The following is a 21,022-nucleotide window of genomic DNA, read 5'->3' on the forward strand; positions in this document are numbered from 1 at the left end:
TGTTAGGAGGCTTTTTTCTCACTGGCATGTTGTAGGGTCTTCAACAGAGATTGTGCTATCTGGCATCCTTTATCCTGTTTCTCTTAAGACAATTAGAAACTTCTTTCAGAAAAACGGAAACACAAATGATTTTTGAAAGCAAGTAGCAAGGAGGGGAGGCAGACTGTTCTGGTCTCTCCTCTCTCCCTGCTTTGTTACTGCCCCCTTTACATTAATTGTCTTTCAGAGCAGCCCCCAGACCACCATCCTCCTTGTGTCCCTTTACCAAGAGCTAACTGCTTCTTCCTGCTCTCTTAGTTGCATCCCTTCACATCTCAGATTGAGACTAGCCCTTCCTGCTTCATCTAATGAGAGCAAGGAGAATGGGAGAAAGAGTGCTAGAGACTGGAAGGAAAGAGAGCCCATGGGTGGGATTCTGCTCAAGCCTTCTCTTTCCAGCCCCATAATTTCTCCTCCATCTCTGGGACATACACATTTGCTCTGAGGCAGCAGCCTCACACAGTTCCTCCTCAGATAAATCCTTCTTCTCAGACTTAGCTTTGTCCCTGGCCAACTCCTGTGTCTATCACATGCCTACCTGCCTGCCTGAGAGTTTTATACATTTCCTGTGATCTCTGAGCAGCATCCATATGAAGTCAGTAACAACAGTAAAGTCCTGGCGGACCCTGTGGCAGCATTAGGTCCTGTGAAGCAGCTTCCTCAGGTCTGTCAAGCAGACCTTCCTTGTAGGGCTATTGGGATTCCCAGGACTGGGATTGCTGCAGGCCTGGGGTCCTCACACCTAGCACTGGTTCCTTTATAATGATGCCTTGCTCTGATACTTGTTGACCTCTGCATTTTGTACAGTGCCACTATAAAATGCCAAAGGTAAATGCAAGGCTTCATTTAAAGTCCAAATAGAGTAAAAGCCAGTCTGTCCCCTGGCTGTAGACTTTAAGAGGGGAATTTAAAAGGGCTTCCACTGTGATACCCCTGTCTGTAGACATGAAATATAATTAATATCCTGGTTGTTCAAGTCCACAAACACACTCTGCTGTGGGCCTAGCCACAAGAGGACAACATTATTCATACAGACACACAGGGTGAGGTCAGAACAAGTGCTCTGTTGTGCGGTCAAAACTGGAGAAGGAAGACTGTCAAATAGGTTTCAATCAGGCGTCAGTCATATCCCACAGAGAGCAAGGACCAAGGGTTAAATTCAGGGCAACCCTGCTAAAGCCAGTGGGGTTGCCCCAGATTTACAAATAAGTAATCCTGAGTCCTAGCTCTGTAATCATAGCACAAGCACAATGGAGTAGATTCCCAGGGGCTGGCTTCCCTAAGGATACAGTGTGCTACAGCAGCACAAGGCAATGCAGCATGATGCTAAAGGAAACCACGTTCCAGCTGTAAGCCCGTGAAACTGCACAACACAATAGCACGGAGGAGCACAGGGGCCTCTCTGCTCTTTCTCAGAGCCTAGGAAAATAACTCAGTTTCTCAGTGGGAACATGGGTTCCCATAAAACAGAACAACAAAAGCAGTTCCCAGGGCTCTGGATAATAATCATTGTTTCCCAAGCTGCCTAATTATTATTTTGACTATATGAAAACTGGGAGGGAAAACACAAGATACAATATTTTCCCGGCAAACTCACAGAGGCTGAACTATATTTCAGGCAAGCCAACTGTAAAATATTAAGTTAGTCTCAACCTTAACAAGAGCCAAGCAGCCACTTTTAACTTCTCAGGCAAGGCTTTTCCTGTCCTTGCCAAGCACCAGGGGATCAACCAATAGGGGACAAAACAAGTAGCATGTGACTTCAACCACATAACCCTTTCTAAAGAGCCTGGCTCCTAAAGAGGATAATGTACCACAAAAATTTGCTTGACATACAGCACAGGCAGCCAGAAAATGGGCAGGATGGAGGGGGAAGGGGCTGGCTTAGGAGGGAGGTGGGGAGACTGTATTCATCTTAGAAGAGAGATTGTATTGGTGTGGAAAAAATTCCATACACAATGTCACGTTTCTGCAGAAGCCCTGGTATTTCAGGAAGGAGCATGCTTCAAGTATTTAAAGTTTGCCCACAACTATTTTCACAGCACTAGCTAAGGGACAGATCAATTGTTGTCTATCTGTAACCCACCTGCCATGTTCCGAACCCCAATCTTTCTCTACATACAATATGCTATGGGGTTAGCGCTCTGAGGCTTTTATAATTCATGGGTAGAAATGTAGGTCAGGAAGCTCAGTAGCTTTATAATGCAGGTGATACAGTGAACTGGTTAAGTCATGCTTCTTGGCTATCAAGGCATTAATTTGCATAATTAAGAAAAATGATGCTTCGGGCAAAATCCTGCCCTTACAGGTAGGAACTATGCTGTTAGAAAAAGGTGGACAGGGGAACAGTGCCAGCTCTATGCATTACTTACCAAGGAGCAAGATGGTTCAAGTCAGACAGGCACAAGTGCCTGGGGTCCTTGGATGAGGAACACCATATGCCCTAGCTGCCACATGCTGCTGGCAGCAAGATGTGTCCATGGTCTGACTAGGTCACTAGAGTCCAGCCTCCACCCAAGGGTGCCATGGTACACTGGCTGGCCTGGTGTCCAAATCAGCAGTGTCCGTGGCTTGGGATCCTCTCCAGGGCTGAGAAATCTGTACCTGCAACCCCTCAAGCAGAGAGGAGGCAGTCTGTATACTACACACCACATAGTGCTGCCCACCTCCAATCCCCAACATTTGTGATTCCAGCAGGAGATCATCTCCCTTGAAGCATATTGTGCATCTGACAGTATTTTGGAGATGATAAAAATATAGAGATACAGTGTCAGGGTGTGAGGACATTTAGACTTCGCATTGCACCACAATTGTATATTTGCTGTGGTGTAAGAGTGGTGTGCTGGAATGCTGTTTGTCTTACACCCCAAAAAAAGTTATTTTGGCCTCCATTCAGATCCCTCTCTACCCAGAGGGGGAGATGGATTTGAAGAATAACTGCCTGGAGGAAGAGAGCCAGGCACATAAACTCTTCCATTTCCTCTCTCCTTTGCTCATTTTAGGAACATGTTGATATTTGTCCATGCAACTGGAGCTTCCCACCTGTATCCCCTTACATATCCACTTGCAAGCAGTTTCCACTTCATGGATATTGTGCAACATGTTTAAAGTGCCAGCACCGATTTGTTTACTCAACTTATCATACTTTGCAGGATTCACTTACCGTAAGGAAGCTCCATTTAAAGAGAGAGGCTTGCAGCCCAGAATTTCACTTCTATCAAAAAAAATGGCATTTAACGCCTAACAAGCTCTGCAAATGTTTATGTCGGTTTGTCTGATTAATAGCATTTAACATTGATACAAAAAAATCCATCCCCAGAGAGCTTGATATTAGTTAAGGAATCCTCACAGTTTGACCTGGTAAAGTGAAAATATAAATGTTTAGAAATGGGGAAACTAAGGCACAAAGTTGTGAGCGACTTGTCTGAGGTCTTAGAGGAACTATTTGTTAGACTACCATTGGAATCCAGGTTCTTCAGGTTGCCAGCCCAAAACTCAGGCTGCTAGATGAAATTCTGTTGTTCGGAGATGATTTGTAAGTGTCAAGCAGGCCTTGCTTCTTATTCTCCCTGGCATGGGGGAACTCTTTCTGAGTTTGATAAGTTATTTATTGGGGACAGACATGGAAGCCTTGCTACTGGTGATTTGCATACTATTAGCCAGATTGCACTTGCAATCCACATATACGTCACCAACAGCTCCAGGTTCCAAGTTCTGGGAACAGACAAAGAGATCTGAGTAACGCAGGTTGGCAAGAGATTTTTTACTATTACCTTTGGGAGACAGCCGTCATCATGAGACATGCAGATCAGATTCTGACCCATGGGAGTTTTCTCCAAGTAACACTAAGCCTCTATCAGCTCCCCCATAAATTTTCTCTCTTGCTTGCAGAACATGATACTGTTATGGAAGTAGGGAGCTATAGTTGCTGGTGGGTATTTATGGAGTAAAATATTGATCATTTATGTGCTGTATCACGGGCAGTTCTAGAAGTTTGAAAAGCTTGGGGGTTCAGGTGGTGAGGCGCATCGTCACATATAAAAAAACACACATTTTTTTCAGTTAAATATAAACGAGAAGCTTTACTAATATGCTGGGGGTCTGAGACTGTATTATTTGGTTTAGGATTGAAGCAAAAACAAATATAACTCCATTGGAATGAGTCAAAAACCATCTGCAGGACTATGAAATAGGAGCTTCAATACCAGGAGCAGCTATATGGAACTGCAGAACAAAGGACAGCTTGATTGATGGAACATCAACACTATTAAAAAGGAGAGAGGGTTGTTAACACCTGTGGAATGAAGAGTTTAGAAGGGATCAGGTAGATTATAATAAGCCATGATGTCAAGGGACTCCTTGACATCCCAGTAGCACTGTCTGACTAGAAATGCTGCTACAATTGCTAGGTAGTTGATTTTATACTTTGGGTGGAGCAAGAATCAAAGGGGGTGAGGGGGAGGAGGGCAAGTGCACCAGTGCTTCCCTCTCAATCTGCCCCTGTGCTGTACCCCTGTGGCTACACAGACATAGATGCATATTGGCAGGTGGTGACCAAGTACGAGACCCCAGCCCCACCCAAGGATTGCTTGCCCTAAAGGTAGGTGTCAGTATATCTAAAGATCTTGGCACCAGCAAGAGGTGGCCTCAGACATGGATGGGAGAACAAGTTTCTGTGCATGTGACCCCTCATTAATGCCAGGGACCGGGGTGGAGGCAGTCTGGCCTAGTGGTTAGGCCACTAAGGGAAAGCAAGGGCCCGGGTCAGAGGACAGGAACCATATTACAAAATCCAGAGGGAACTCCAAGGGCAAAGTCCACAGCACAATCCAAGATTAGGATCTGGGGATCAGATTCCGAAATCCAAAGCTAAAATCCAGAAATAAGCCAAAACTAGGGTCAGGAACCAGGAGACCCACACTGCAGGAACTGGGGCTAGGAGCAGAAGTTACACATAACCTGATTTAAGTGATCAGAAACTGGTTTAAACCTGTAACAGAATAGAAATTCAGTGTATATAAACCAGTTTCAAAATGTTTGAAACTGGTTTAAGGTAAACCTGGTTGACTATAGTATCAGACTTAACTGATTTAGGTCAAACCAGTTGATGAAACTGCTGTCCCAGACCCCTCCCTGGTTCAAGTTAAATCAGTCCCCCAGCATCCCAGCATTTTGCAGCCCTGGCCTGGGCTGTGCTGTCTGTTCCAGAAAGCAGGGCTGGCCCTGCCCCTCTGCTCCCTAGCTGGAGCAGTGAGGGCTGGTTCACTGGCCTCACTGGCTGGCTAGCTGCCCCCCTCCAGGCAAACCCTGGCTGGGATCTGGGGCCAGGGAAGGGGCTTAAACTTCCCTTCCCCTGAGTACAGAGCTGCCCTGCCCTGCTTATTTAGTGCTGGCCATGACTGTGGACTACAAATCCCAGAGGCACCTAGAAGCAGGAAAAGGAAGTAATGAACAACTTGCAGAGTCCTGCTGCTGTGATTGTGAACTGCAATCCCAGAGACCTTGGGGGCAGCAGGTAAAGAGAGTGAACACACAGCCCATGCTGACTATGTGCCAGAGAGCTATGTTCTAGTGCCCCCCAGCTTCTGGGTTGAGCCACTGCAGGCATGTGGCTGGATTTCCTGAATCAAAAGTGAATGTCTGTTCGTTTGTTTATTGGTTCAATCTTTGCAGCTTAGACTAACCTACAAAGACAGAATCAATTCAGCCTCAGGTTTTTTGACTATCTGTACTTAGTCCAGGAGGCTTGCCACAGTAGAACTTTGACTGGCGCAAACTCAGGGCCCCGTCTGATGCTAAGTGGTTAAGTGGTGCTCCCAACATCCAAACAAGATGCTTGCTGTTCCTAAACTGTTGCAGAGTTCATTGGATAAGGCGTACTACAGGTGTGACTGCTGAAATACTTGTCCCAAGCTGGCCTGTCTGATCAGAGTCCCTGACAATTAGTATACCTCAGCCCTGGCCTTCACAAAATTCACTCTTCATGTCCCTTCTGCTAACACCACCAATTAGGGGGCCAAGGAAGGATGTTTGTGATGATGATAGATGTGCTTTCAGATGTTCATAGACTGGGAAACATACTAAGAGATGCCAACTCACTGGACAGAAGCCATCAGAGAAGTCCAGAATTGGTTAACATTATCCAATGCCAGCCTAGCATAGCTTTGACCTATCATCTTAAACATTGGAATCTTTCTCTCCAGCGAGCTACATCCTCCAGACAATCTATTCCACTAACATGGAAAGGACCTAATAGATACTCCACAGAGAGGCCTCCCCTGTCAGAGAAGCGCTCAGATGGGGATGCTGTGGGCTCACAGAAGAGAAGCTGCCTGAAGAATCAGAACCTATGTTTCTGTTGATTTAGGCTTTTGCAGAGATATTGTGGCAGTCCTGGCTCCTTCAACTTCCTCTTCCATGTGGGCTCTCACTGTTATGAGCATCAATTTAGCACACCCAGTAGCAGCAACATTAGGAGACCGGTGGCTATGAAAGCTATGGAAGCTTAGACAATATCTCTTGCACAAAAATGCAAGACAGTGGCTGGGGCAAGACTGGGTTGTGGTAACAAGCCTGCCACAAAAAATATCACACTCCACTAACGGCTTGCAAACCATTAGGCATAAGAGAGAAAGGAGCTTGTGGTACCCAATACCAGACCCATGCCATAAAATAATAGGAGTGATGGTTCCCCTAAAAAGAAAATTGTTGGCAGAGACCTGACACACTCATCACATGTATATCTCCAAGTTAGGAAGGCTAGAGAAAAAGGCTGAGCCAGTGTACCTAAAGAAGGCAAGGAAACTACATATACAGTTCAAATGAACTAGCAACTAAAAAGACAAAAGACTAAATATACATTTCAAGCAAAACCTGTAAAATGTGCATTGTATACCAGAAAGATGTCCTGTATGGGACATCCTCACATTTCTTAAAACAGGCATCCAATATTTAAGGTCTTACAAATGTCTCAGTCATTAAATGTATGTCTGGAGTTTTGTAAACAGACCATCACCAGAACAAGCTATTGTAAATTTGCCCCACTGATAAACAAATACCCAAAGATGGGTCCCATAACCAGTGCCTCTAGGTATCCTCTTTGACCACTCAAGGCCCATCACATTTAATTGCCGAGCTAGTCAGTGGCTGTGAGAAACACATAAACAAATCCAAAAATATGAGCCAGGCAATTTAACAATTGTAATGTGATGGTCACCCTTTTCCTCCCTGTTTTGTTCAGACTCTAATCAGCCAACCATGAATGAAAAATGCTTTGAATCTATACAATTAAACAGTATAAAGCAAGACAAAACTGCAAGCAAGGTGTGCAGTCCATGAAAGATCAAGAAGCCATACTGCACACAGCTTAACCAGCAAAGGATCCTGCTCGGTGAAGGCTGCAAGACTGGACCAGCTTCCTCTGCCTGCATTGGAGAGAGAACACTACTGCAGCTAAATATGTGCTGGGACTTTTTGTAATAGATCATTTTATATTGGGAAAGAGTCTTTTTCTGTCATTTAGTTTTGTAGCTTGTTGGTAGTTATTAAAACAAGCCTTTCTGCTATTAATCAACCAAGTGTTATGTCAATTCTTAAAGCACCAGGCTTAAAACCCCATTTTACGTGCAACAGAGACTTCAGAGAAAAGAGGCTAGTGCAGGTGCAGCAAGAGAAGTTAAAGGGAATGCCCAGGAATGCAGAGAGTCAGTGGAAAAGCTCAAAGGGAGACCCAGGTCATTCTTGTGATATGCATTCTAAGAGAACCCCTTGTGTTTGCAGTCAGTTATAGGTAGTGTTTGGTTATTCCTTATTTCCTTGCATTTTCATTCAAACATGATATAAAAGCCTAAAAGTGCAGACATGAAAGGTTTGAATGTGTTCCCTTTCTCCTCCATCTTCCCCTGGTGCTTTGCAATACATCTCTGAGTCCAATCTCTGTTAATGATATTCCTTGGGGTATGTTCCAAGCCCCCAGAGCATGCAGTCAAACAGAAGTGCCTGTCAGCATTAGCAACACCGCACAACAAATGGCTTATGGAAAGCCTCAGGGTGGTTACTGCAATGCCCAATGCCAATGCCGGGTGTTGCTATAATGATGAGAGTTGGGGAGCACGGTGTTTGTGAGGCATCTGTGGATGTTGCAAACTTCCCAGGAATGTGTTGAGTAAGTGGTGAGTCAGAGTTCTGAGTGTGTGCAGAGGAGCAAGAGTGTTCCCAGAGCCTGGGAATTTGTGGTGAAGGCTTGTTAACAAACAAACAGAGGTAGGTGAAGGGTTAACAAACAAACAGAGGTAGATGCAGATGCATAGGAAAGCATCACTGATGCCCCTTGAAATGTGGTACATGCTTCACACTCATTTGAATGTATTAGACTAGAGAACATCCATCCATGTGACATATAAGCACCTTATTAAAGACATCACTAAGACCTAAGGGAGTCAGGGAAGTGTGTTTAGGGCATGAAACTCTTTATCCTCCATGAGAGAGAGGCCCACAAAATACACCACAATGCAAGACACAGCTTCTTGTATGGTTCCTCTTCCAGAGCATTTGCTGTAGAAGGGGTGGCAACAGTTCTACCAGTTTCCAAAATTAAATAATCTCTACCAGCCAAATCACTTTCATGCCACTATAACTGTGTCTACACAAGGCCTTTACCTGGTATGGAACTATTAGAAAAGATCTGTGCCTCTCCCTGATATTGTTATGCTGGCTATAGTTGCCAGCAGAGCTGAGCTAACCTCTGTATCCGGCCTCTGAGCACAGGGTACATAAGGTTCTCACCATTAGAGAATGCACCCTAGATTCAGCTGGTTTTAATATTGTGTTGTCAAGCACACTGCTCTCCAGGTCGGCCTAGCAGTTCAGTGTTTGGCATAGAGAGGGCCAACATGTGTTCAACACCTAGTGCAGCAAGTGTGCTCGATGGCTGTCAAAGGGAAGGGGCTGCCCATGCTGTTGGAGGAATGTTGAGTTGGTGTTGTCTGCATCAGCAGGACAGCTGTTTTCAGCACTAGCTGAGAATATGTGCTTGACAACCCAAGTTGGTTTCCATAGCAAAGAAATATCCCAGAGTCCCTAAATTATTATTTTTTATTATTTGTGTTGAGGCAGCACTGAGGATGGCCATTCCTCTTAGGCACTATGCAGACACATGGGCTAAGGCCAGAAATGACATATAAACCGGTGTAAGTGATCGGACACCAGTTCAAATCTGTAACACAACAAAAGTTCAGTGCACATAAACTGCTTTCTGGCCTGAGCCACTGTAGGCATGCAGCTGCATTTCCAGAATCAAAAGTTAATGCCTGTTCGCTTGCTCATCAGTTCAATCTATGCAGCTTAGACTAACCTGTGAAGATTGAATTGAATTGAATTGAATTGATTCAGCCTCCTGCTTTTTGACTGTCTGAACTTAGCCATAAAGCATTCTGCTTCAGGCTGAGGCCAAGTGTTTGGAGCACAGATGGGGCCCAACCCCATGGATGGATCTGGACTTCTTCATTACAGCTCAAGAATAGCCAGCTGCAGGAGTGCTCTCATTTTGGTTCAGTATTTGAAAACTGGTTATGAAGCTCCAGGCAGATTTTATTCTGCATTCATGCTCTGAGAGGAGATCTTTTTTCAGGATTTATCATTTTCGAGTAAATTTTTGGATCTGTTTACTTGCTTGCTCACTTCTTCCCTCTTTACCTTGTTGCTGTTAAAATAATGAGCTCAGAGTTCACCTGGATGCTTGCACCTGGAAAGACAGACAACAAAAAAAAGAAAAGAAAACAAAAGACACTGTCAGGGAAGTTACCCGATAAAATTTGTCTCGGTGGGGAATTCTGCCAGCATAGTTGTATTAGTATAGTTAAACCAGTATAGGCATGACCAGATAGCACTACATATAGTTTCATAGTTGGTAGGGTCAGAAGGAACCTGAGCAGATCATCAAGTCCAACCCCCTGCTGTGGCAGGCAAGAGTACTGGGGTCAAAAGAACCTGGCCAGCTGGTCATCCAGCCTCCTTTTAAAGACCCTCAGGGTAGGAGCCAGCACCACTTCGCTTGGAAGTTGGTTCCAGATCCTAGCCACCCTGACAGTGAAGTAGCGCCTCCTGATATCTAGCCTGAATCTACCCTCTGCCAGCTTGTGACCGTTACTTCTTGTCACTCCTGGTAGTGCCCATTGGGTGGGGAGTATGGGGTGTGACTCGAGGTGGATGTGATCCTTGCCAGGAGAGCTTGCAAAAAGATGATAGATGCTATTCTTGCGGTGAATAGGGACACGGAGTCGGGATGTATCCAAAGTTTAAAGATGGATGGGGTTTGCCACAAGGCACGCTGTACCCCTCCAGGGAAGGACCAAGTGACATGGAAAGACCAGAGTCTATGGACTGTAATTTCAGAGCCAATGCCAGTGGGGTACTGCTGCAGGCTACTGTGATGGTAATGTTAGACAATAAGGAGTACCTAGATATGATTGACACAGGATACAGACTTTGATTAGTACAGACTTTGATTAGTACAGACTCTTGTTCCCCCAGAAGTAGGCAAACTCACAGACCCCAAGAAATTGATGTGTGTGCATGGGAAATGTCAGGTATATCCCTGTAGGAAAATGAAGATGGCTGTGTTGGGTAAGACACAAGAGTTACCAGTGGGCTTGGCAGACCATTTACCATGCTTAATGATCCTGGGGCATGACTGGCCAGAGTTGTTGACAATTTTCCGGCAGGCCTCGGAGGTCCAAGAAATACTGTGTTGCTGAAAAGAAAAAAAGAGAAAAGACTGAGGCAATGATGGGTCAGGATAGTGAAGAGGGAGAGAGAGTCAAATAAATAGATTTGGAGCATCTGACAGGGCAAGAGCAGTTCTGAGAAGACCAAGTAAGAGAGGAAATGTTTCATTTATGAGGACAGTGTGGTCCAGCGGGATGATGAAATTAGAAAACTGTAGATGGTGACACAATACCCTGTTTTGAGGGGAGAACTCTTATACTGGATAATAAAAAGGGTAGGGGCCAAGGAAGAAGTTGTACAGTTGTATAGAAACAAGTATTTCATGTAAACTTGTTGAAGGCATGGAGGGGGCAGGAAGGGTTTTTACTAGATCCAGGACCAGATTCCCTAGAACTTGGCCCCTGCCTTAGGGAGTTCCTTGGGGAGCAGAAGGAGAGTGTGCCACTGTGAGGAGAACATTTGACCCAAGAGCAGAAGAGACAACTAGCCAAAGTGATAGAGAGATTCCAGGGTTTCTTCTGGGAGGAACCAGGACTGGTTCTGGGGGTGGTCCATCATATGCACACTCCACCAGAAGTGGTGATCCAGGAGCATTGGAGGGGCTTTTCCCAAGGGCTCCAAGAGGCTGCATGATGGGAGATTATGCACATGATAACTAGAGGCATCATTAAGGATTTCAGGAGCCAATGGCAGAGTCCCCTAGTAGTGCTACATAAGCCAGATGAGATGCTAAGACTCTGCTTGGATTTTAGAAAAGTCAATGAAGTAGCTAAATTTGATGCATTCCCCATGCCCCACATTGAAGAGATGCTAGAAAAAATTGGACAATACATTACAATGACAAAAGGTTACTGGCAGATCCTGATGGCCCCAGAGGTTCAAGACAAGAGAGCATCTGGAACACATTTGAAGAGGTGCAAAGGTCTTTTGAGATGGTCAAGAAGTCTCTATGTGGGGAGCCTGTGTTGTTTACACCAGGCATCTTATACCCCTCTGCAGGTCCTGCCTTGGTGCCTTGTCATAATTCCAGCTTCTCATTCAGCACCTGTTGATGGCCAAACAAAGCACTCTGGGCCACCGGTTCTTCAACGCTTGCTCACAAAACTCCTCCATTTGCCTCTGCTGTCCCTGCAGAAGCTGGATAAGCAAATCCTGTACCTGTAGGGCAGCCGCACCTTGGGGCAACCCCGTGTCATCCTTGCCATGTCTCTGTGCTGAGTAGACCCTGAAGTTCATCACCAGGGAAAAGAAAAAAAAAAAGGAAAAACTCCCTTCTTAAATCTTTCTTTTTCTTAGTTTTTCCTTCCCGGCCAATACACCAAAATTTGCCAGTCATCGCTGCCTTCCCAGCATAGGGGAGGAAGTCTTGGTGGCCTATGGTAGCCATTTCCTCAATAAGACTACCAAGTATGTTCTCCTTGAATCTAGGGAGCTCTGATCCTCACAGTCTCACCTGCCACAACTTTGATGGAATCTTTCATGCGGTGATTTTCAATACAGGAACTGTACCTCTCCTCAAAAGGGAACCACTGTACCACCAGTCTTAACACAGCTGGCCCTCTGGGTCAGCTATGGGGCCCTAGAGGCCAAAGTGGGAGCTGCTCCAGCCCCTACACTCTCACCTCAAACCTCCAATTGTAACTACTAGGCCTGTATGAAGCAGATAGTATTTGCTTCAGATTCAGCTGATTTGGGGGACAGTGATTCAATTCAGTGATTCGAATCACTGTCCCAAATAGATTCAGCCAAATCTAATTCAGAGATTTGGCCACAGCCGAATTGGCCGAATCTCCAAATCAGCCCTACCCCTGCCAGCTCTCAATGGCTGCCCTGCCCGCTCTCCCAGCTCCTGGCCCTTTAAAAAAAAAAGGCCCCACCCACTGGCTGCTGCCAGGCAGGGGGCAATACCCGTTGCCCCCCACTGCCCCACGCTGCATGGGGGGCTCTGCCATGAGCTCCCCAACCCCCACCTGCTCTCCTAGTCCCCACCCTGCCATGGCTGCCCTGCCCGCCACAGCTTCTGGCCCTTTACAAAAAAAACAAAAAGCTCTGACTCACCAGCTGCTGCCAGGTGAGGTGGCTAATCCCTGTTGCCCTGCACTGCCCTGCACTGCATGGGGGGGGCTTTGCCATGAACCCCTAGAAGCCTCAACACCACTGCAGCAGTCAGTGAGTGGGGGCTTTTTTTTAAAGAGCTGGGAGCTGGGGCCAGGTGGGAAAGCCGCGGCAGGAGCTGGGAGAGTGGGTGGGAGTCAGGGGGCACTCAGGGGGCTGGGGGAGAAGACAGGGGATGGGGCCTGGCAGGGGGCCCCCCATGGGTTCCTCCGCCCTCCCCTAGCCCCCCCTCCTCTGTCCGGGGCCCCCCCAGGGGTCCCCCCCCCCTCCTCTAGCCCCCCCTCCTCTGCCCCCTACTTACCAGCATGGAATCTGGGTCTAGCTCCCTGCTGCAGCAAGTGGGGAATGCCCGAATTGCTGAAGCTCTCTGAATCTTTTCTGAATTGATTCAAAGAACTTTGAATTGATTCAGACCTTTAAATTGGTCTCCTGATTTGATTCGGATTCGGCGCTTCGGCCACCAAATCGGGCAGAATCTCTTCTGAATTGAGTCAGCACCCAAAGCTTCGCACAGCTCTAGTAAATACTCCATATCATCTCTGGTCCCCATATGATGTCTGCAGTCAGTTAGCATTAGTCCAAGTCTTATTCACACTCAGCTTTGCAGCTGAAGGTGCTGGGCTTTGCCCCACATATCCCTAATAGTCTGTTTTTAATAAGCACAACAAAAAGTGAGCAGCTCAGCTGCTCCTCACCTGTTCATTGTCCCATGCGCTCTGCACTCTGTTCCCCTCCATGCCTCAGTTCCAGGAGCTTCATAAAGGCTCCAGCTGCTCCTCCTTTCCCCTTGGTGAACACTGCTGCTGCACAGCTGTGGCCTGTAATCCCTGCCAAGGCAATGACTAGGTCTGTTGCAGCCAGCCAGCTGTTTGTCATTAGGACTGGCATGGGTTTCTGGCCCTGTCCCCAATCCCCAAGCCTGACTGCACCAGCAAATGACTCTGCCACTGGCCTCTGATCCTCCAGTGTAGTCGGGTGTGGGGAATGACCCTGGCCTGGCTTCCTTGGCTTCCAGAGGGAACCACTGTCTGGGAGGATCCCAGATGCACCGCAGGTAAGGGAGGGGGTGTAACTGGGGTTTCCCTTCCCTTCTCCCCAGCTGTTCTGCCAGACAAGCAAAACTACAAAACCAGCTAAGAAGCTGGAATCATATATGACTAGATTCCACCACATTCCTGGCTCGTTAGCACTGCAGGAGGCCATTGGACACACAGCTGCCAGTATGTGGGCCCACAACAGGGTGTATCACGGTTATGTGCTCCAGTGCCATTGGGGCAGAGGCTGAAACCACATGTGGGCACAAGTAGGGCTTGCTACTACCCATATCTCTCTTCAATATGTAGGCAGAGTTTCTATCCCTTTGCATGCCCACCACCTTTCTTTGCCAAGGTGGTGGCTAAAAGGGGGTTGGGCAAAGGCAGAGAATAGGAAGACATGGGTATAATCATGAATTTTATTACACTAATGAGAGGTGCTTATTATTACAGGCTGCTTTGTTTGGCTACCGTTGGTCTGCCCAGGTGGTCAGGGAATGACACCTCACTAATGCAAGGTCAGGTTTCTCTGCTTCTTTCCCTCTACCTCTCAGCACTTTTAATCTTGCAGTTGTCCAAGTAACATTCGTCTGCACCTGCACTGGGATAGGCCCAGCCCTTAATGTTATCTTAGTTATTAAACTGCATCCAAAGAGCAGTGTCACAATATAACACCATGCACAGAAACTGGGACATGCATGCAGTCAGAGAACTAATGTGTTTCCTTTAACACATTGTCTTTGAAATACACTGGTATTGGCACATGCTGACTTGCTAACACCAGATGCTTGCATATGGGTAATCCTGGCTTGCTGGCATTCACATGGAAGTATTTCTCTGCTATGTGTATACTCACAATCTGTGAAACACTCACATTTGGACACAAGCATCTGTCATGCTCACTGGAACAGTGCACAGGGCAGACACTATTCCATGACTCTTACCCCCTCTAAAAAGTGAATTCACCTGCATGAACACTGAGCTGCTGCTTGTCTGCACCACAACATCTGCCTGTATATTAATAAAAACAGCATGGCTGGCAAAATTGCTTAGAAAATAGAATTATTAGCATTAACTGGATTGACCAGTCTGCTGAATGCTACTTGCAATAAAAGAAACAGTAGCTACTCTACTCTCCACCCTTTACATACAGTGGCTGGCCAGGTGTCACCTTAGGTCAAGAGATGTGAAACCTGAACTAGCTGTGACTGCCTGGAACAGCCCTAGAGGATACTTTGCCTTGCTTCTGGTTTGAACAAGCTTTAATGGGTAATAATAACCAATTTCCAGCAGTGCACATAGGCTCAAAGAATATCCATGGATTAAACAGATGCTCCAGCCATGGTACATGAATGCACATGCATCCTTCATGGACTAGCAACTGTATGCTTGCATTTACAGGACAACTAATTTGCAAAAGATCTTGAGGAATGCTCAGCTGGTAGCTGCACTCTGAGCAATACACGGAGCTAACATGTCAGGTGTTTGAACTGGGTTAAAGTAAACCCAGTACAAAACTGCAGTTCTTAATCCATGGCCCGCATTCTCAATCCATGGCCCACAGGCCTTGCAAAGCCACATGACCAACCCCTGCAGCCCTTCGGACCTAACTCATGTTGTTACGAGACTGGATGCACCTCTCTTTAAAGAGCTGAGGGGGTGAGTGGGATTTGGGGTGGGTGTGGTCTCAGTGGATGAGGGCAAAGGGCAGAGTTTGTGATTGGACCTACTGAGTCTGGCATGAATGGATGGAGCTAGCAAGTCCTAAAAAGGAGGTATCCTGACCATCTAGCAGACAGCCCAGTAGAGGGTAGACCAAAGGGAAGCAAGTGTTGGGACTCCATGGCTGGGTGCCATGGTGTGATTTAGCGGCTTATCAGGTAATATTTTCTTGGGAGGTCACATTCCCCCTGCCAAGGGAGAAAGATAACAGGTATATGGATGGGAGAGCAGTGGCATGGGCACCATGTTGAGGAATTGCTAGATGTCATCCAGATGCAGTCAAGGAGGTTGAGTTGCATGAGACTCAGTTCTCTCCAGCTTGGCAATCCCCTAATACAGGGGTGGGCAAAATGTGGCCCGCCAGGCCATTCTTTCTGGCCTGCGGGGCCCCTAAAAATTTAGAAAATTAATATTTATCTGCCCCTGGCTGCCTATCATGCGACCTTTGATGGCTTGCCAAAACTCAGTAAGTGGCCCTCCGCCCAAAATAATTTCCCACCCCTGCCCTAATACCGCAGTCCTGAGGAACAGGCCCCATTTGGCAGGAGGAATCCTGAGACCCCCTCCAAGGCTGCCCTGCTTCCATGGGTATGACTGTGCAAGTATGCCCTCATCTTGAATACACTGTGCAGTTCTGGTCACCCTGTTTCAGAAAGCATATAGGCATATAGAAAGGCTGCAAAGATGAACAGGAGCATGGAACAGGCTCCATGCAAGAAGGGACCAGAAGTGCTGGGATTCTTCAGCTTGGGAAAGAGATGGCTAGAGGTCTGTAAAACCAGGAATTGTGTGAAAATAGTGAGTAGAGGACAGTTATTCACTGTGTCTTACGATGTCAGAGCTGTAAGGCAGCCAATGGTGTTGTCAAGCAGCTGATTTAAAATAAACACAAAAATGGTATCTCTTTTACATAGCACATAGCTATTCTGAGGACCTATTTGCCACAGGACAGCGTATGACTGGGTTCAGAGAAGGTTTGGACAAATGTATGCCCATCAGGGATAAGGCTATTAGAGACTATGTATCCAACAGTCAAGGATGTCACCTCATGCTCAGGATGTCCCCACAGCTGGTGGCTGAGAGACAACAGCAGGAGAATAGATCACTGTACACAAGCCTTATTTCTTATATTTTTCCTCTAAAGCAACTGCTACTACTTGTCACTGCCAGAGACAAGACACTGGGTTACATGGACTTCTGTCAGGAGTCAGAGCAGCAGGCAGGCTTTAGCCCGTACCTGGCCCTGATTAGCAGAAGGACCTGACTTCCAGTGGCCTAACTATATATGCACCTGGCCTCAGTTACTCTCCTGGATGTAGTCTCCTGGATATAAGCAGATGACCTCTCAATATTCCTCAGGCTACTAAACAGGAGAGATGCCTCCCAGCTCCCGATCCACTGGTTTGCAGCTCTATTTCAGTGACCACCCATGTTTCATTCCATTACAGATTTTGGCCTCCTAATCCCCTGAATTGTGACTTTAGTTTGGACCTTTGGCTTCCTGACCTTGACCTCTCCTGACACGCTAGCTCATGACTGTCTAGTGTCAAGCCTCGACCACCCACCTCCTGGTCATCCCCTGACTTCTAGTGCAGAAGTTCTTACATGTTGATGAATAGTGTGCTGTCTCATAGCTCAGGAAAAGGCAGGGAGACTTCTTGCTCTCAAAAGGGCTTTATTGCAACAACACACACAAAAATGAGTACTAACTTCCTGTTGATGTAATTATATTAGCCCTCAGGAAGGGAGTTAATGCTTACTATTACAAATGGGAGTAGAAGGCTTGACCCTGTGACATTTGGAGGCCTGCCCTTGTGATGATCCTCAGTGCTAAGCAACATGAGTTCATAGTACAAAAAAAGACAGCAAGAATGTGCTGGACTGTGATGCGATGGCATCCACTCCGTGCACATTATGCGTGTTTCATGTGATGTCAAGCACATTGTTAGCTGCCAGACAAATCAAAAATACAGCAATCTGTTCATTTTGTCTCCTTCCCTTGCTTCCTCCAGCAGCCAGTCCACTATCCACATGACAGTGTTCACATGCAAGATGTGTGATCCTTAATTAAGCAATTAAGCAAATGCTTGCTTATTATATCATTTATATAATTTTCTTTGAACAAAATTAGCCTCTCTGGCATTAGCAGCATCTCCACTGAGGCTTTTGCTATGACAGCTACATCAGGGCTTTTCTCACTCATAATCAGCACAGTTACATTGGCAAACTCCTTGCGTTCCCTTACCCTCTTATTTCAAGGACCCTCTACAATTTCTGCTCCCACTCCCCACATACTCTGAGCTCTGTGTAAACTTCACATGTCCAGCCCCTGAATAGGGGCAGCTCAACAGCCAGATGTGCTGGCTAATGCAGAGCTGTCACATACCCATTGCTGTTTCGTGCTGAGGCTAGGTGCGGCACTCAAAATGGCAGTAGCTCTTCTCTTTTGTTCTTTCTGCTTCTCATCCTCCCATTAACTGACAGTCTGTGGAATTTACAGCCCAGCTCCCAGAAAGTGACAGGGTGGCTGTGTTTCAAACAAAGGAAGACCAGGCAGGTAGAAGCAAGACCTTGCTTCGCTCAGACAAAATCTCAAAGGGGTTTCTGTGGGTTGAGGAATCAGACCCAGTTCCACCCTTGGGGATATGGATTACCCTATTATACAGAGGGGGAAACTGAGGCACAGAGCTGCCAAATCCATGGCAGAAGGGAAGAAAGGTATATGCCTCAGAGAGGGAGTGGAGCGGATACAATACAATGGAAACCAGTCCAGAGTCTCCTGGCCAAGGGTAACTGTGATTTCCTCCTATAACACAGGGCCATGCAGCTGGAAGTTCTCTCCTATCCATTCCTCACCTCATGGCTGTAAGGCAGAAACAATAAGCACAAAATATATCACATACATCCACAGCATGCTCTGCCCATGCCGAGGCCCCCTCAATCTTGAGATGGGATGTGGTTAGGGCAAGAAGTCAGGGAAGTATCCAAGTTCCTTCCCATCTTGAAACCTGCTGCACAATGAAAAGGATGCCATTCATTATTTTTAAAATCTTCTTTACTACTCACTCTTTTCAAAGCTTGTACAGTGGGCCCCAGAAACCAAAAACTGATGGCAATGAAATGCTACTTCCTCCATTGTGCAACGCACACAGCACCTTCACGAACAGCATGTCTTTGTTGCAAAGTTACCTCAGTTTATAACTGAGCATTGCCTCTGACTTAAGTGCCATCCACATTTTAAACCTTTTAAGTCCCATGGTACTTTTTTCTCCAGGTGACAGATCTGAGAAAGGATATAGGCTAACATGCCAACTCATGAAATGCTAATGCAACAGGTTTGCAGTGTGGACACAGGCTAGCACCCATTGAGTGCTAATAGTCCTCCACTGCCTTCCCATAGTTCCTCCTCTGTACCCAAAAAGGACAGACAAGTTTTCCTGCAGTTCACTGGGAAAGAATTCATGGAGCAACAGTTTATAGCCCTGCAAAGAACCATGGGATATGTCCTCAAAACACCTAGCGTTCCATTTGTGTACATACAGCATCAATTTGGATGCACCAAACAAATCTTGCTTTTACCATTTGTCTGATCTCACTCAAGTGAAAGGAGTATCTTGCTTGTAGCTAGCTTGAGTTAACTCTGGAGTGCAGACAGACCCTTAAACTAGGGCATGGGCAGAGGGACAAATTACCCTGAGGTAAAAGGTGGGTGGGGATTTAACATGAGTCAGCTGCTCGAGGGTAGCTGTCCTTGTGCAGGCCCTTACCAATCATTTATTAGGGTATGTACAGAAGTGTTCTATGCATGTTTTACAGCACTGTAACTTAGAGCACTTTTTACGGTATTATAAAAGTTACAATCCTCTTAAACATGACAGAAATGCATTGTTGTGGGGGGGGGCTCTGAGACTCCCTGCACTTTCCAGGTTAGGAGGCAGGGACCACTTCTCAGAGAAGTGGCTCTGGGCAGGCTCCAGCATACAGACATTATTTAAAAGTGCTGTAGGTTGCTAAAGTGCTGTGAAGTACAGCGCTTCAAATTCAATACCTCATTTAACAAGGGCTAATTTAATGTGCTGTACCCATTTTTAAAGTGCTGTAAAGCTATGCATTTCTGCTAAGTCACAGCAATAAAGTGCTTTAAATTGCGAAAAAAAGCAACTTCTGTACAATGAGAGCTGACCAGTGGCAGTTTACCTCTTTTGAACTGAGGGACAGACTATACCAAGTGAGCTTCTATTCCCTTTGGGCTAAAAGCCTGAAGGGTCAAATACCATGGAGCGGATGAGGCAAAATAAAGCCTTTCCTCCTTTATCTCATGGTAACTGGTTTGTCTGTTCAAATCCTTAGGCCTTGTCTGTCTTAGGAAGTCATACTGCTTTACCCACGCTGGTATACTGCTATAGTTAAAGCAGTATGGCTTCCCTAGCATGGATGCGGTTAAATCAGAACAAAGATGCTTGATACTAGTACAGCTGCTACATGGAAGGGGAATGATTACAGTCTAACTGTGGATTATATTTACTGTGCTACCATACTGTTAAACAACCATAGATGTCACGGTTGCTAAATTGAGACTTAAAAGAACATACAGAAATTATACAGGAAACTAGACTGACATTACTGTTCACTGTTAATGTCGCCATGCTTGCTCCATACAACTGTTTCTCTAAACTCCCACTAAAAATAAAGCAATAGAAACCAAAAGAAAATAAAATGAATGCATCATACTCAATAATAGGGCTGTTCGAAGCTTCGGTCCCTGATTTGATACAGCAAAGATTCGGCCCAATTCAGTGACTAAATCTCCAAATCCAATCAGAGGACCCTTTAATCTCTCCGAATCAAATTGGAACCCTCTGAATCGATTTGGAGAGATTCAGAAAGATTCAGTGATTTGGATATAGAGATAGCTTTAAATGTTTTTTTTTATATACCTCCAGGTAGCATGTGGCTCATGAATGCTACAATGCTGGGGTGCATGGAGTGTCCCACAGAAGTACAGAGGGCTCCCCAGCGTGCTCAGCAGCAGACCCAGAAGTAGATCAGAAGCACTCCCCCCAGCGCCCCCTTGGCTAGGTGACTGGTGCCTCCTTGGTCGGGGGGGGCAGTACCCGGGGTCCCCCTCCAGCCAATTGCTGAACCAGAGGGTATTTGGGATGGGGGGACCAGCCCACTCCCCGGCGGACCCGTAAGTGGACTATATAGGTGGGATAGAACGGGGAGGAAAGGCAGGGGTGTGGCGCTCTACATCAAAGAGTAATACACGTCGTCAACTAACAGGATGGGGTCAGAGGAGGGGCAGGCTGAAGTGCTCTGGGTTAGAATACAGGGGGGTTGTGGGGAAAGAGACTTAACAGTCGCGGTCTACTACAGACCACCCAACC

General features: G+C 46.3%; 1 long non-coding RNA gene across 1 annotated transcript in view; it reads left to right on the forward strand.

The window, feature by feature from the left end:
* Positions 1–7,594, forward strand: part of LOC112551332 — a 46,495-nt gene extending 38,901 nt beyond the window's left edge. The window contains exon 4 of the long non-coding RNA XR_003095619.1: positions 7,280–7,594. This is a non-coding gene — a long non-coding RNA (uncharacterized LOC112551332). The remainder of the gene's footprint in view (positions 1–7,279) is intronic.
* The last annotated feature ends 13,428 nt before the right edge of the window (positions 7,595–21,022 follow it).

Source organism: Alligator sinensis, unplaced genomic scaffold, assembly GCF_000455745.1.
Source record: "Alligator sinensis unplaced genomic scaffold, ASM45574v1 scaffold344_1, whole genome shotgun sequence".
Classification (NCBI taxonomy): domain Eukaryota; kingdom Metazoa; phylum Chordata; order Crocodylia; family Alligatoridae; genus Alligator; species Alligator sinensis.